This window comes from Oryx dammah, unplaced genomic scaffold (genome assembly GCF_014754425.2).
Source record: "Oryx dammah isolate SB20612 unplaced genomic scaffold, SCBI_Odam_1.1 HiC_scaffold_7, whole genome shotgun sequence".
Taxonomy (NCBI): domain Eukaryota; kingdom Metazoa; phylum Chordata; class Mammalia; order Artiodactyla; family Bovidae; genus Oryx; species Oryx dammah.
The window spans coordinates 324,979-335,616 of record NW_024070191.1 but is presented as its reverse complement, the minus strand read 5'-3'; the positions used below and the strand labels follow the sequence as shown (position 1 = coordinate 335,616).

At 40.1% G+C, this 10,638-nt stretch overlaps 1 pseudogene; it reads left to right on the top strand.

Annotated features, from left to right (window-relative positions):
• The first annotated feature begins 331 nt into the window (after positions 1-331).
• The window catches only part of LOC120865581, a 55,406-nt pseudogene continuing 45,099 nt past the window's right edge, over positions 332-10,638 (top strand).

Below are 10,638 nucleotides of genomic sequence, written 5' to 3'. Positions count from 1 at the left end.
CCGCCGCCGGCCAGCGCCGCAGCCCCCCGGGAGCCCGGCCTCGAGGTGTGAGGTGAGCCCCGTGTCGTGCAGGCCCCTTCCCGTCCGGCTCAGCGGGAAAAGGACTCGGGAGTGGGGACTGAGGAGGTGCCGCCGCGGCTGCCCGCTCCTCGGTCTAATCCTGTGCCGAAGAGCCACCAGCAGCCGCGGCACCTCCTCTTCAGGGATCGTTATTCTCGTCGCCGCCGAAACAAAAGCCTTGGGCGCCGCGCTCTGGAGGGGTGTCTCGGGGCTTTCTCGGGGCGGGCCAGCGGGGGAGCCCGAGTTTGGGGCTGGGGGCTGAGGCGGACTGATGCCCGCGGACTGGATTAACCCTCTCGGTCCCGAGCCCGCGCCGAGCAACCTGTTCGAGTGTGGCCCGCGCTCCCTGCGCGCCGCCCTCGGCCCAGCCCTGGGGCTCGGTCGGCGCCGCAGGGGCGTGTGGCGCTCCCGGGCCGCTGGGGGCTGTGGGTGGAGCACGCGGCCGCTGGCGGGGAGGACGGTGCACCGAGGGCTGGGTGTGGGGGCGCGGGCGGCGTCGCAGCATCTCGACTGCTTCCTGTTTCTAGTCCTGAAAGTTGTCTCCTCTCCTCCCTCCCGTAAATTTTGCAAAGTCTGCTTATTCCTCCTCGAAGCTTCCCCCTCTGTCCCCTTCGACGCTCCGTGTGTTTGCCCTGGGGTACCGCGGGGAGGTTCATCCATAGCCTCTTAAATAAGGTGCTGTTAAACATTTCAAGATATTTTAACATCTTCCTAGAGGCCTTTTTCAGAATTAGGTGCCTTCCTCAATAAGAGAAAAAGGGGTGGTTTTTTCTTTCTTTCTTTCTTAAAAGAACAGAAGTCTATGCCACTAATTTAGGCAGAAGAGTCAACTCGAAGTTGCAAAATATCTAGGAAGGACAAAAGGTCTGGGTTTTGGCCCAGAATAAATGAAATTTTGAATTTTGGTTCCCTTCTGAATGTAGGCAGAGCAGCAGAGCAGACCAGCAGCTATAGAAATAAATGACTGCTCTATAAGGTTGGTCAAACAATATCTTATTTTATAGAAGTAGTTTGGAGAGATCTGTAATGTTTATGTACCGGAATTGGGTTACTTGGCAAAGCCAATACCGCAGGAGCAAGGAAACAAAGACTTGACAAGGGGGATGGTAACTCCCTCTTGAGCCTTCTTTTAGCCTTTAGTGGTGTGCTGACAGTCAAAGGGATAGATAAATCCTTAGGTCTGTTATTAAGAACCATTTACTCCTCAAGATAATGCTTTCCATCCGTCCTTTTTTTTTTTTTTTTCCCCATCCGTACTTTTAAGCAAATCGATACCATCTTTTTCCCCCATAAGAAGGAGGGGAAAAAAAAAAAGTGTTTGTTTGAAGTACCAAACCACAACATAGAGGTAATAAGATAGGAAAGTGATGTAAAAGCTTAAGTGGGCAGGCTTGCAAGGATAGAGCTGAAAATGAAAGATTATTGAGATGCAATTCTTCTTACAGTGTTGCCTTTTATTTAGTGAAATAACAGTTTCCTCCTCTACCCCCCTCCCCCCAAATGCTTTGAAACTGTCAGGAAAATAAGGTAATTAGTTGTCAGGGAATCATTTAACAGGAGGCTTCCTCTGTGCTGTTTTGGATCTGTCGGGAATTCTCTGTTCCTTATTAATTGATTAAGAGGAGAGGCAAGCCTCTCCCCAGGGCTGAGGAATCCAGGCATTTCCTTCATTAGTTTTTCTATACAGAGATAAGTACCCTCTTCCTTCTTGTGAACCATAGGGTAAAAGTGATTGTTTACAACTCTCTCTCTTGAATATGGATCGCCTCTGTTTTGTAAGTCTGGAATTTTAATCTTTATCTTTGCTGAGAATAACTACCTTGTAAGACAGTATATATGCCCACACCATGTTAATTAAAACACCTTTGCTCCATCAGAGCTTTGGTCCCCGTGTCTGTCTGTCTCTCTCTCTATCAGGCTATTTCTTTGGAGCGCAGAGGCCCTTTGAGTTCACTTTCCTGCCCAGGCTTCTAAGACCCTCTGGAGAAGGCGCTGTGCAGATTCACCCCATCGAGAGGGCGCCTGAGGCCTCTGTTAACAGAGCGAGCCCTGTGCCAGGGGCTTTATTGGCTTTCTGCGTAAACCAAGGAATATCAGCCTCTTTCTCTCCTTTACTTTATTATCATCGACTCTGGACCACCAGGTTCCGGTCCATTAAAGGACCTCAACAGTTAGTAAAGCCTATCGTTTTACCTTCTCTTTCCTCCTGCTCCTTTTTTTTTCCTCATCCACTAATATTCCCTGCCTCTACATCTCTCCTAAATCTACCAGTGCCCTATTAATAGAGGAAGAAAGGACTTTAGGTTCTTTCATCCCTTTTTTCATCTTAGGTACTGTATTCCTCTGAGCTTTATTTTGTGCTTTGAACATTTAGGTGGATTTTTCTAGAGAGATCCTCATCCATGATTGAGATATTTGAAGTAGGGAGCCTTGAGGGGAAGATACATAGTAAAGTGCACGTTCTTTAGCACAGTGTTGTGAGCGTGTCATCATTGGGTAAAGAGAGGGGTTTTAAACCTACTGTAAGTCCTCTGTTGCCCACTTGACTGGCAAAAAAATCTCTCTCCCTGACTTAAATTTCCTATGTGTTAGTAAAACTATGAGATTTCATACTGAAAACTTATTCTGAGCATGTTAGTTTGTTGATGTTAGACTGCTGTTGACTTTATGTTCTTCCGGAGACATGTGATAGGAAACAGTTCTTACTGCATCTTTACCTTCTTTCACAGAGAAGAGCAGTGTTGGCCTCAAGTGTTTTTTAACCCCTAAATCTCCAGAATTAGAGACCTTTAAAGCTGCAGCTGCCCACAAAAAGAGCAGTAGTGCAAGTGAAAAGCAAGACTTTGAAATATGTATGAGAGGAATTGTTCAGTATAGATTTGGGAGAATAAGGGTCACAGCATCTTAAGGAAAGAAGTGAAGGTTTTTAATAGTGGCATTTCCAGACGGTTAGGAATGAATGTTTGAAGAGTAACAACTCCTCTTTAACTAGAAATTAGTTTTAACTGACTGTTGCATCAGAAATGATGAATCGATCTTTGAGTTACAATTTGTTATGCTGAGAACTAGCAACAGTTTTGGGGGATCCAAGGAAGTTTAAGAAAAAACAACTAGGCTGCTGCTGCTGCTAAGTCACTTCAGTCATGTCTGACTCTGTGTGACCCCAGGGACTGCAGCCTACCAGGCTCCTCCATCCACGGGATTTTCCAGGCAAGGGTACTGGAGTGGGGTGCCATTGCCTTCTCCGAACAACTAGGCTAGTAGGCCTAAAAAAAAAAATCCTGGTCCCCAAAGTTTATCTCATTAAACTAATTTTATAGTCAAAACATGCAACCATGCTAAAGGGGGAAAAAAATCAGGAGCTTGATATTAGAGCATTTTCTGAACACATTTTAATGGAAAAGGGAAACCAGGCTGGAATTTCAACCTAATTTTTTTTTTTTTTTTTAAAGTCCAGACTCTGGCCATCTTTTAACTTTCCAGCTTTGTTTTTAGCTTTAAAAGATCTTCTGCTTCTGCTTTCTCTACTATTAAAAGTAATGTATAATTTGTGAGATGCCTACTATTCATTTTAGTTTTGAACTTTATTCTTTTTCCTGTATTTTCTTAAGCCCCATCACTCAGCACACTGGAAGATTAGATTATCTTTTGTAATCAGTAGATGACAAGACGGACTTTAAAAATTAGATAAAGTAGCAAAGTGATATCTTGAGATTAGTAAGAATCTAGGCCCTATGAATTAAATATGCTGCTGCTAAGTCGCTTCAGTCATGTCCAACTCTGTGCGACCCCATAGACGGCAGCCCATCAGGCTCCCCCGTCCCTGGGATTCTCCAGGCAAGAACACTGGAGTGGGTTGCCATTTCCTTCTCCAATGCAAGAATGTGAAATGTGAAAGTGAAGTCACTCGGTGTGTCCCACTGCGACCCCATGGACTGCAGCCTACCAGGCTCCTCCGCCCATGGGATTTTCCAGGCAAGGGTACTGGAGTGGGTTGCTATTGCCTTTTCTGATGAATTAAATATGAAGCTGTATACACTTTAGCAACCAGAGAAGAGTAATCTGAGAATGAATTTATTTTTAAAATAAGATGGAAATCAAAAGGCCAAAACCCACATGAGTTTTAGGAAAAGGAATCTAGCACTTTGAGCAGCGATATGCTCTCAGTGTGTACTTTGCTCTCTAAGAAGATGATAATTTCCTTGAGAGAAGAAGCTTCAGAGGTAGTGATTGCTAATCCTTATAATGCAGTCTTGGAAAGCTCTGAAAGAAGACAAAAGACTATCCTCCTGTTCCCATTGTAGCCAGTGTGTTTGAGGCAACCTTTAACTTCTGAATTGGAAATGCAAAATGTTACATACATGTATAGTGTGTCCAGATAAGTAAATCTAAGCTGAGAAAGATGAAAGGAATCGTTTTCTGTACAGAAAGTGTGAATTGGAATAGAATTGCTGACATCTTTTGTTGCAGGGCCTTGCTGACAAGCCCCCAGGGCCCACTTTTGTCACTGTCTCTTCTGGGATTCTGCCAGCTTTCTTTCCTCTTCACAGTTGCCATCTCTTGCTTTTCCCACCTGAGTTCTTTGGGTCTGGCTTTGTAGCCAGCCTCTGAAGACTTCCAAGATTGCATCCCCTTTATTGCTGGTCTTCAGGACAAATACTCAACTTATTTTAGGGGCTTTTACTTTTCATCATCTAAAGAGAACTGGTAAATTGGGGAATATCAGATTCCTGATGTTACACATTGATAAAAATTAAACAGAACTGGACGTGGAACAGCAGACTGGTTCCAAATAGGAAAAGGAGTACGTCAAGGCTGTATATTGTTACCCTGCTTATTTAACTTATATGCAGAGTACATAATGAGAAACGCTGGGCTGGAAGAAGCACAAGCTGAAATCAAGATTGCCGGGAGAAATATCAATAACCTCAGATATGCAGATGACACCACCCTTATGGCAGAAAGTGAAGAAGAATTAAAAAGCCTCTTGATGAACATGAAAGAGGAGAGTGAAAAAGCTGGCTTAAAGCTCAACATTCAGAAAACGAAGCTCATGGCATCTGGTCCCATCACTTCATGGGAAATAGATGGGGAAACAGTGTCAGACTTTATTTTTCTGGGCTCCAAAATCACTGCAGATGGTGATTTGCAGCCATGAAATAAAAAGACGCTTACTCCTTGGAAGAAAAGTTATGACCAACCTAGATACCATATTAAAAACCAGAGATATTACTTTGCCAACAAAAGTCCGTCCATTCAAGGCTATGGTTTTTGCAGTGGTCACGTATGGATGTGAGAGTTGGACTGTGAAGAAAGCTGAGCGCTGAAGAATTGATGCTTTTGAACTGTGGTGTTGGAGAAGACTCTTGAGAGTCCCTTGGACTGAAAGGAGATCCAACCAGTCCATCCTAAAGGAGATCAGTCCTGGGTGTTCATTGGAAGGACTGATGCTGAAGCCAAAACTCCAATACTTCGGCTACCTCATGCAAAGAATTAACTCTTTGGAAAAGACCCTGATTCTGGGAGGGATTGGGGGCAGGAAGAGAAGGGGACAACAGAGGATGAGATGGCTGGATGGCATCACCGACTCAATGGATATGAGTTTGGGTAAACTCTGGGAGTTGGCGATGGACAGGGAGGCCTGGCATGCCGCGATTTATGGGGTTGCAAAGAGTCGGACACGACTGAGTGCCTGAACTGAACTGAACTTTTTATCATCAAAAGAGAACTGGTAAATTGGGGAATATCAGATTCCTGATGTTACACATTGATAAAAATTAAAGTGTAGGGTTAAATGTATCTAGTCCTTTTTGTTTTCTGATGAAATAGTCATCAGGTCACTTAATCAGAAATTAGTTTTCCACATATCTTATATTGCTCTGTAAAGAAGTGAATGTCTCTTTTCTCAGGATTAGGGCATGAAAAATTGTTAGACAGAGCCCTCATTTTTTTACTGGTTCTTTGTGCCTGAGACTGTTCCCTCCAGTTAATCCGGCAATTCCCTTTATTCAGCTGAGCTTCTGCAGATTCCTATAGTAAAAGATATAATATCAAAAAGAATGCAAAAAATCTTTTAACCTTTATGTGATCAGTTGCTGTATTTTGTCAGTATTTCCTGGTTTCCTCAATCTTCTGTGTCCTCTTTGAAACTTACAGCTTCTTCAAGGATGGTTCTCTCAGGAAAAAGGACTGTTGCTATCCATACTGACATGATCCTGATTAGAAGCATTTATTTCATTATGTTATTGAAAAGCAATTTAGAATATATATCAAAAGTTTTTTTTTAACTGTGCGTAATATTTGGTTCAGCTGAGAGGTGATCTGATTTTTTTCAGTATTGAAAATAAATTTTTGACTCATTCTAAGTTTATCATCATTTTCTTTGCTTTTCTTGCTACCTGTAGTAGGGTATTTTTGTGTCCCTTGGCTTGTTATTTAATCAAAAGCCAGTAAATCATTGATTCAAGTAGTAATATTGTCAGCACACATTCATAGATTTAGCAGACTTAATTTTCCCATACACAAATAACATGCGAGAGACTTTAAAATAACATTGCAGCATTTATAATACTTTACTACTTTTTTGTTTTGTTTTTGTTTTTTGACCACACTGTGCAGTTTGTGGGACCTTAATTCTCTGACCAGCGATCAAACTGGAGCTCCCTGACATAGAAGTGTGGAGTCCTAATCACTGGATTGCCAGGGAAGTCCCTATACTATTGTATTTTTAAATAATTCTGGTAGTTTTATTCTGTTCCATGTATGTATATTTTTGACAAAAGTGGGAGACTATATGCTGTTTTGTAAACCATTTAAAATTTTATTTTTCACTTATTGTATTGTTACTGTCTTTTCAAGTCAGTATATACAGACCCTGCTCATCATTTTTAGTGAGTGTGTTATGTGTTGGTTGTACCTAAGTTTAACCAATTCTTTATTGGTAGACTTTCAGATTGTCTCTGGGTTTTTGTACCAACATTTCAGTTATACATCATGTGTACTTGTGTTTATTTCCTTAGCATAAATTGTAGACTAGGTCTGCTGAATCAAACTATATACATTTTAAGGGTTTTTGAGTCCATAGCTATTTTTTTTTGAAATACCAACTAGTTTGCTTTCCCTCCAGTAGTATTTGAAAATGGAGAATTTCCTGGCGGTCTAGTGGTTAGACACTTCACTACTCTGGCCCGGGTTCAGTCCTTGTTTGGGGAACTAAGATTCTGCAAGCTGTGTGGGACAGTCAAAAAAAAAAAGTATTTCCAAGTGTTGGATGTTGAATATATTCTTCTTTCTGCACCCTCTCCTATACTTTGTTTTGTTATTCTTACTTTGCTCATCTGATTGGCAAAAATGTTATATATCATGTTTGTATGTTTTTATTAGTAAAGTTGAATATCTTCTCATATCTTTGTTGGCCATTTGTAAATTTATGTCCTTTTTCTATTTTTCTATTAAGGTAGTATTCCTTATCTGCTTTTTAAAAAATTCATTTTATATATTACTTTTGCTAAGCACATAATTAAGTGCAAGTATCCTATACTGTTTTAAGTTACTCTATTTTAGGATAGCATTTCTCAAAATATGACTTATAGATCACTTGTAACAGTACCGAAATAATCGTTAGAATGCATGTATATCATTCATTTTCCAGAGGTTCGGATTTCTTAGACCCATGGGGTTTCTATGAATCTGCTGCACATTAAAATTAGGGAACCTTTGATTTGGAAGAAGGAATTCCTTATAATATTTTTACTGTTCCTATTTTTCTTCTTGTCTCATGGCATTCCACTGTTTTTTCTTATTTATCTTAATAATCATAAAGTACAGTCTTACTGTATTAAGGTTTTATCCTATCCCAGCCTAACAATAATTTTACAAAAATGTTTTGATATATGGAAATTTGAATGTTAAAGTACATAAAGGAAAGCACTTTTGTAAGTCTGTGAGAAGCATTGTTTGTAAATGAGGCAAAAGGAATAACTGAAGGAAAAACAAGTAAAATCGAGTAGATCGAAGTATAAGAGGGTTTCTCATCTAGTTTTAAAAACTCAATATTACTTTGTTTCTTCCTCAAGTTTTGTGTGGTAATCGTCTTTGAACCGTAAATTTGGAAGCCATACTGCTTGAAAAATAGTCTAAATGAAAAATTTGAAATTCTCATTGTTAATATTCATATTCAGTAGGGAGCAGTGGTCCCTTTAATTTTTTTAAGTTGCAAGCAGATGAATATGCTGGATAAGAAGCAAACTACAAAAATGAAACTTCTATGGATGTTTGATACTGTAGCCAAATAAAACTTTCAGGGCTTATTTGACTCATTTAATGATATGCATAATTGTTACCTTTAATTATCATAAATGATAATTAAGCTTAAATATACATGACTGTGTTTAATATCACTTTTCCATAGCCAGACATCACATTTCTGGGCCCAGCTTGAAGGAGGAAAAAATATGGCAGGCCAAGAAGCTTTAACATTTACTTATGATTTAGAGATTTCAGTATTAGAGATGAGACGTTTGGGGCAGAGGTTGCTTGTAACTTTGGTGTTTCTAATTCCTAAGGTTGTAGACTTTCCTTTTCCCTTCTTCTACTCAAGACCATATGCTTGGGGGAGAAATTGGGAGGATTCAGCCATGGCTTTACTTTCTCCAAATAGTTTTCTCTGCCCAGTAATGAAAGCTTGGGATGCAGAGGTCCCTGTCATTGGTAGTGCACAAAGGACAGTTTTTCTCTGCTTTAGCCAAGCCGGTTCAAGTTTTGTGTCATAGGCCCTAATGTCTATTTGAATTGTCCTGTTAACCTGGGTCGCTGAGAATTTCTGAACCTGACTTTCTCATGTTTTCCCAGCCGAGGTTGTGTACTTCAAACAGAAATATTTGACATCTGTGAAACAAAAATAAAGTAAAAGCAGACATAACATCATTAAAACCAAGTGGAAGTCTGATGGTTTTAGAATATGCTTTTTTCCTATCAATCCTGCCTTCCACTCTACCTACCCTTCCAGCCCCAAAAGAGATGCATATTTTTGTCCCTAGAAAAAAAATGAATGTGAAAGGTGCATTCAACTCTCTGAGACCCCACGGACTGTAGCCTGCCAGGCTCCTCTGTCCATGACATTCTCCAGGCAAGAATACTGAAGTGGGTTGCCATTTCCTCCTCCAGGGAATCTTCCCAACCCAGGGATTGAACCCATGTCTCTAGCATTGCAGGCAGATTCTTTACCGTCTGAGCCACCAGGGAAGCCCCCAGGAAAGGCAGTGTCAAATCCAACTCTGAAATTTGGTAGAAACTCTTAACTGGAAAGCATTCATAGTCCACGCTGTAACTTTCTAGAGTTGACTCTTCTCTGCAGCCTGACTGTGTGTAATGAAGCATTTGTTGGTCAAACGTTTTCTCTATCTATGTATTAAATCTTTGTACTATCGAAAAGGATGAAGCATTGTTGGGAAAATGTCCCGATACTACTTTTAGAATCTTCTATTTGTCAGTGTGGTATTGGTTGATAGAAGTAAGTCTTTGTATCCGCTATCATTCAGTAATAAAACTAAAGTTTGATGTTGGTTTACCTTTTATAGAGTACATTATTTTATAATTCACTCATACATCTTTGATAGGGAGGTGCAACTTTTAGAAAGGAAAATTCTGAGCTCAGAGAAGTTAAGTGATTCACATAGTTGGGAAGAGGCTTGAATCCATATCTTTTGATTTCTTTATAGTTTATCCCTTTCACAGATACCATCTGCCAAATCATGTAATGATTAAAACATATATAATAAAATTTAAATAACTTGTTATTAAGTGTGGCAGATACTTAAATTTAGGACAACAGCATGCAAGTTTTTCAAGATGGATCAATTATGTCTTGTGACAAATGAAAAACTACCATTGTAGATGGGAAATTAAACTATATGTTATATAAACAACTGAGGGAGGAAATAGTGCTTTCCTTTAAATGATATTTATGGATTCTCTGGTATATCTATAGCAAGAATGAGAAGGTAGAAAAGCTGTCGTATTTTTTTCTGTAATACCCATGTATTTTATCTGTAAGGCAGTATTGTATCTCGTCAAAGTTTGTGATTGTTGTTGTTAGCCACCTGCCCGGCATTTGGAATTTTAGTGCTCCACCAGGGAGTGCACTGGAGCTCAGCAGTGGAAGTGTGCAGTTGTAATCACTGGACCACCAGAAAGTCCCAAAGGCAGTATTTTAAAATTTCTCTTTCTAGTAGCTGATTGTTAGTGTGTAGAAACGCAACTGATTTTTGTATACTGATTTTGTATCCTGCAACTTTACTGAGCTAATCAAAGTTTTAACATCAAGCCTGTAATGTTGTAAGAGGAAATTGCTAATTTTTTCCATTTTTTAAAAAAAATTATTTTTCAGATATTTCAGTCAAAGGAAGAAATAGCTCTTCTCCTAAGATGGAATCTGTTGTTTGGGAAAGTGGTTGATCAACTTGACACGTTGGCCACATGGTACCCGATGTAATAAAATGAAAAGAACAGGCAAGATGATGTCATTTTCCCATATTGAGAAACCAAAAACAAATGCCTTTTGTGAGACCAAGCTAACAA